This window comes from Anas acuta, chromosome 8 (assembly GCF_963932015.1).
Source record: "Anas acuta chromosome 8, bAnaAcu1.1, whole genome shotgun sequence".
Classification (NCBI taxonomy): domain Eukaryota; kingdom Metazoa; phylum Chordata; class Aves; order Anseriformes; family Anatidae; genus Anas; species Anas acuta.
This window is the reverse complement of record NC_088986.1, coordinates 26,681,905-26,688,067: the sequence shown is the minus strand read 5'-3', so window position 1 is coordinate 26,688,067 and position 6,163 is coordinate 26,681,905. Positions and strand designations below refer to the sequence as shown.

Below are 6,163 nucleotides of genomic sequence, written 5' to 3'. Positions count from 1 at the left end.
GAGAACAAGTGGATGGAAAATTGTCAGCAAGAAGGCTGTTCATCTGACAGCCCATTGCCCACGCAGAGAGCTGCGGCGAACGACAGAGCACCTGAACCCTGCCTCATCCTCGTGGCACAGTAGGCAGGCAGCATATGGCAGGGCAGAGTGGTTCAGCCTAACAGCGTGAACGCACCGGCCTTGCTCAGAAAGTAATCAATAAAGGTAACCTGGAATAGTGTCTGACCACAGACTACTTACCGGGTTAGACACTATTGAATAAGTTACCTTGCAGTTTTAAAGGCTATGATTGCATTATAGGTTTATTGAATCAACAAAATCAGGCGGGAAGAGACCTCAGGGGGTACCTACTCCAGCCTCCTGCTCAAAGCAAGCTCAGCCATGTAGGTGACCCAGGTTGCTGAGGACTTGAACCAGTCTTAAAAGCCTCTATGGACTGAGACTGCACAATCTCCTCAGGCAGCCTGCCCTACCACCTCACTGTCCTCATGGGGAAGACACTTCTCCCTTTAACCCAGTATAAGCTTTTGTTTCATTTTGTGCCTGGTGTCTCATCCCCCCACCATACCCCACTGCCAGGATCATAATATCTTCTCTAACATCTGTATAGGTACTGGTAGGACAGAGGCCTCCATCTAGGCCCACAGAAAACACATCTCTTGTACCAGCTGAAACAGCCCACACTCTTCAACCTCCCCTCGCAGAAAATGCTCCAGCCTCTAAACATCCTAGTGCCCCCCTACAAAACTCTCCAGTTTGTATCTTTTAGGTACTGGAGAGCCCCAGACCAACCCAGACGATCTAAATGCAGTGTAATTTGTGCTAAGTAGAGAGAGACCATTTCTTCCCTTCTGTTGATAGAACCTGGGACGCTGCTGGCTTTGTTTACTGCCTGGGCACACTGCTGGCATGCTCCGGCTTGCTCTGTGCCAAGACCCCAGGTCTTTCTCAGCAGGTCACTCCCCCACCTGTATCACTGCAGGAGATTATTCCTTCCCACATGCAGTACTTCACATTTCTTTGTTGAATTTCCCAAATTTCAGTGCCATATAGATGTATATGTACACATACACAAATATTTATCTATTAGTATAAAAATATTATTTTAGTGGAAATACAAGTTTGTAGCTTGAGAACTTGCTCTAATTTACTTGAAGCATGAATTAAAAGTAATGCCTGATAGGGAATGATTTTTGCCACTTCTTACTTGAATTAAAAATCAAGACAGAGAACCTCATTGTGATACTTTGTTTTAAAAAGGACTTGGTAGCTGTCATTTGCACTTGTGAAATGTTAGTGTCATGGCCCAAAATTAAAAGGTAAAAGATATACTTGAAGCAAGAAGAGCTAGTTTTGACAGATTTGACTTTCATAAATGGATCATACATATGTATAAGCACTATATTGTGCATTATGCCATCAGCAGTTGTGTGGGAAAACAGGCCACAGAACTGATAAAGCTTGATGCTTCAGGAATCCATATTTGCCAACAGTTTCTGCTTTGACTTGCACACAGGGAAGATGGTTGAAAGAACAGGTTGTATTTTATTGGCCCAACTGTTTATCTAAGATGTGAATCAAAATTTAAATTTATTTCATGGAGTTTCATTACTCCTGAAAATGGAGTAAGCCTGTGCCGAATGTTTAAGTGCTCTGACTGTAGCATGAATAGCTGATACCAATAAGAAAAGCAGGTAAAGGTCTCAAATTTTGCATGTGGCAATAGATAAACAGTTAGCTATGTGTCTATGAGGAAGCCATTACCCTTGTTAAAAGATTCAGACACTTGTCAGGCTGAAGTACCCTGCTGCAGGGATGTTCAAGACAGCGACCACAAATACAGTTCCACAACTCCACTTCATTTACATCTCTAGTAACCAGTAAATAAGTCTTCCCCATTATGAAGATAGCAATACCAAAATCATTAGTTCTTCTGCAGATGGTCTTGCACGACAGATTTGGAGACTGCATTATTTATTGAGGTCTTGTTAAAAAAAAAAAAAAGTCTGGCAATTTTTACCATGCTTGAAGGAACTGCATAGCCACGGAGGACATCTGTCAATCAGGAGATGTTTGCTGAGGATACGCACCTAAAACAAGATGTCAATATAATTCTGTAACATTTGTATTCTATTATATGACTACTTATATGAACAGTGAATAGTATCAGAACATGAAAAACATATATACATTTTTACTAAAACAAGAGCTTTTAATTAGTATATCAATCCATTTTAAATTACATCAATACTACCCACTTAGAGGAAGTGCTATAAATATCACAGACCCTAAGAGGCTAGATACAGACAATATATTTTATTAATAGACTGGAAGATAAAAGATAGTTCAGCTGAATTGCATGATTCAATACCTACTCTAGATATAGCTCTTTCTGTGAAAGAGAAACACTTTATAATACCCTCAAAATTATTAAAATAGACTACTGCATGAGCCAAAAATCATTTCTGGCTTAACTCTAGGGAGTAGAGTAATTTTTAATGAGATCATATCCATCTCTGCCACAACTGAGAAATGTGAGTACCTCCAGCAATTTTATTGCACCTGAAATAATTATTATCAGGATACATAAAATACAATTAGAAAACACTAAGGCAACACATATTTAAAAGGAAAAGTCAACGTTCAGGTTTTCTGTTGTTGTTTTTGGATAAAATAAACACTTTATTGCATAGATTTAATTAGCTCAGCTTTAAATCATCAACAGATTATTTCATCAAAGTGAACATTTTGCAATCTTACTACCTTCTGACAACATGCAATGGTAAATTCAAGTTCTATTATTATTTTTTACTTTTTTTTTTTACTGTAATACAGAAGTATCTGTAAGTCAAATTGTTATCTGTCAGCGGAAGTTAAGCTAGAGATGCTTTAGCTGTGTTTTGACTTGGAAGGCACAAGTTTTCTTGTTACACATCATGATTTTGAAGGACACAGAACACCTTATAGGACTGGGGCTGTTACCTGAGTTTCATTTACCAAACAGCTTTAAACAGGCATACAACATTAAGGTAGTGATCATTCAGTGGATAAATTAGAGGAACTACTTATGTAGGTTAATACTAAGCATGTTCAAACATATTTGGAGAACTGAGACTTTGCATGCGTTTCTTAAATCTCTGTGAAAAGTCCCATGATTAGAGTTTGCTTACCCACATTACATGTAGCTCCAACTGAACCCACTTTTTAATTTAGTTTTAGACATCTAAATTAATCTACTCCATGGCCAAGATAAAATACTTAAAAGTGCTTGCCATTGGAAGCACTAGTCTGGGTACAGGTGGTAGCCCAGACATTGCATTGGATCGATACCGTTAAGTCCCCTAAAGCCAAAGCAAGCACATGTTTAAATTTTCTTAGTAATACTCTTCTCAGGAAAAAGTGATGCAAGTCAGGACCAGCAGCACCCAGCAGAGAAGCAATGCTATAGAAGGCAAGTAGGTGAGCAGATGAACACAGGTCACATTACTACTCTATCTCCAATGATGATATATACAATGATGCTTCAGAGGATTTTAAAAGCCCAAGGATATTGACTTAGCCTGCCCACAAAATCACTTGTGCATGAAGAAACACTTAATTCCTGACCTTTTGCAAGTGAAAACCTCTACTTTTAAGATAATAGACAACTTTGGAATTATTTATTTTATCTTGATATAACTATGGTATTTCAAAAAGTGTTTTTCCCCTGAAACTGAGTTTTATACCTGCTTGAGAAACATCCAGTTTGTTTAAAAATGTATGAAGCTCTCCCAAAATAAAATTCAGTGCTTTAAGTTTGCAGAAGCTTTATACCAATGACAAGGCAGGATTCTCACATTACTCAGTGTTTATCCTTCTTCAAAGAAGTCCTCTGCTATTTTGAGAATATTTTGATTAAAGATCCTAAATACATTTAGAAACCCATGCATCTGACACCTTTGACTTTGATTCTGATCAAAAAGGTTATATTTGATATAGAAGACCCAAAGCTACTACTTTCAGACTATACATATAACTTTTTTTTTTTTTGGTGTAACAAGGGGCATTAGAAAGCAAGGATTGTATTTAAATCAAAACCTGAGGTAACTGAGCAACACCCCTTTCATTTCAGTAACAATCACCTAAGGATGAAAAGTCACAGCAGGAGAACTCTTCCTCAAGGAAGCCCTTCCCTTAGAGAAAATAGGGACAAGGGTTCAATAACATACCTCACAAGGCTAGAGCCCACCCTACAATAGCTGAGGAAGGAGAACAGGCATCAGCATCCACAGCAATAAGCATCCAACAAGACACATCTGAAGTCATATCAGGAACACAATGCAAGGCCAGGTCAAATACTGGTGATCATCCACCATCTAGTAATTGTGGAAGGGATCTACAATGACAAGACAAATCTAAGATCAAGCCAAATAAGAGCCCAAAAAAACTTATAGAAAACAAAGAGAGGAAAAAAAAAAAAAAGAAAGAAACTAAAGCAGACCAAACAATACCACAGCTTATACAAAAACTGTTGCCCTGGAGCTGAGCTCAAATAGGTTCCTGGGCAGGGTGTGGGTGAGGCTCCAGGTGTGGCTGGTCAGGGCTGGAACAGCTCACTGGTGTGCTTGGGGCCCTGACTGAGCATATAAACTCTCGCAGCTCCCCCATGGTTTTGGATATATAGGGGGGTTTTTAGATATATGGTGGGGGGTTGTTTGTGTTGGGGGCTGCTAATGTTATCTCGAGAGGGTCTTTAATGGTTGTTTATCTGTTTCTCATATCTTTCAGCTAAAGTTAAGTGTGTTCAGGAAAGTTAAGTATGTTCAGGCTTTTTTCTTAAGGTACTATTTAATAGTTGTACCAATTGTACCTGTCAAATTTTCAGCAGGTTGTCTGTCTGGTACCTAGCTCTTTTTTCTAATCCTTTTATATCTCAATATTTACTTCTTAATAGTTCTTTATATGCTTATTCTCTGTAACTTTCAAGCTAATTATGAAAACTTTTATTAATCTGAAACTTCTTTTTAAGAGCTCTGGAGTTATGTGTTTTGCAAAGAAGTATTGTTCTAGTATTAATTACTGTTTAATAAATAGTATAAATGCCTTCTCCTTAGATGTTGAAGGCCTTCTGTTTAACTTGAGAGCTAATTAATATAATACCTAAGGAACTGCTATAATGTGAGATCTTTAGACTGTTGGAGACTATTAAAATACATCCAGAATTATTTTAGAGCATGTCACAGAAATACTTCTGAGAAGGGAATTCCTATGTCAAGACCTAATATTTAGGTATTCTATAAAAGATGCCTTCACAGTAGTTACTGGATGTTACTAAACATCTGGGTGTCTTAGGGGTATCTTCACTATGAATAGAAACTGATAATGGGGTCAGAATTACTTTTTTTTTTTAAAGTACTGTAATGCTCTGTATAAAAATGCTTCCTATGCTCAGGGTATTTTAAGACAGGAAATAAAATCATTTTTCTTCCACTCACTCCAGTCTGATTTTTTTACTCTAATGTTTTTCTTCTAAAATCGTGCCACGGGACAGTTATATTTTATGTTTAGCTGTGCACATCACAAAACATGTTTGCATTTATGGGGTATATATTATACTTAACTAAACTTCAAAGTACTCTTCCTGGCTGAGAGGCAGCAGTTATTCTCATGAACTTTCTGAAGATTTCAGGTGCTCGGCATCACACAGTCCATATAATCTTACAAGTTCCTTCTCTGTCCATGAGAGCAGACGCTGGGCTGTGGGCACACGCTGCACGGAGGACTCAGCTCATGCAACACTCTGTGAAGAGGAAGCTGACATGCTGGGAGAGGCTGCTCAACGCTGGCTTCATGTTCTAGTGTTCCGGAATGGGTTGGCGAAACAAAGCTTTCCCTGACGATCACAGGAGCTATTCATTCTACACACAGTGCTGTGTGCGTGCTGCTGGCATGAGCTGTGTCAGAGCATTAAGTGTAAACACAGCTGTGCAAGGCTATCAACAGCTGGTCCTTGCGTCGAAGTGGAGCCGAAACACCGCTATAACCACCAGCTGAGCGGGTAAGAGCCCGCGGCAGGGGCTGAAAGACAACAGAGGGATCCTAAAAGTGGATCCCAAGCCCCGAGCTCCGCTGGCTGTGGGGCGCGGGGCCGCGGGGAGGCGGCGCCGGGGGCGGCCGGAGCGGG

At 39.5% G+C, this 6,163-nt stretch overlaps 1 long non-coding RNA gene across 1 annotated transcript; it reads right to left on the bottom strand.

Moving 5' to 3' along the window:
• Window positions 1–1,410: 1,410 nt before the first annotated feature.
• Window positions 1,411–6,123, bottom strand: LOC137860255 (uncharacterized). The gene is made up of 2 exons (XR_011098795.1): window positions 4,209–6,123; window positions 1,411–2,090 (listed from the first exon to the last, which is right to left on the bottom strand). It is a non-coding gene; the product is annotated as an uncharacterized lncRNA (long non-coding RNA).
• Between the last annotated feature and the right edge of the window lie 40 nt (window positions 6,124–6,163).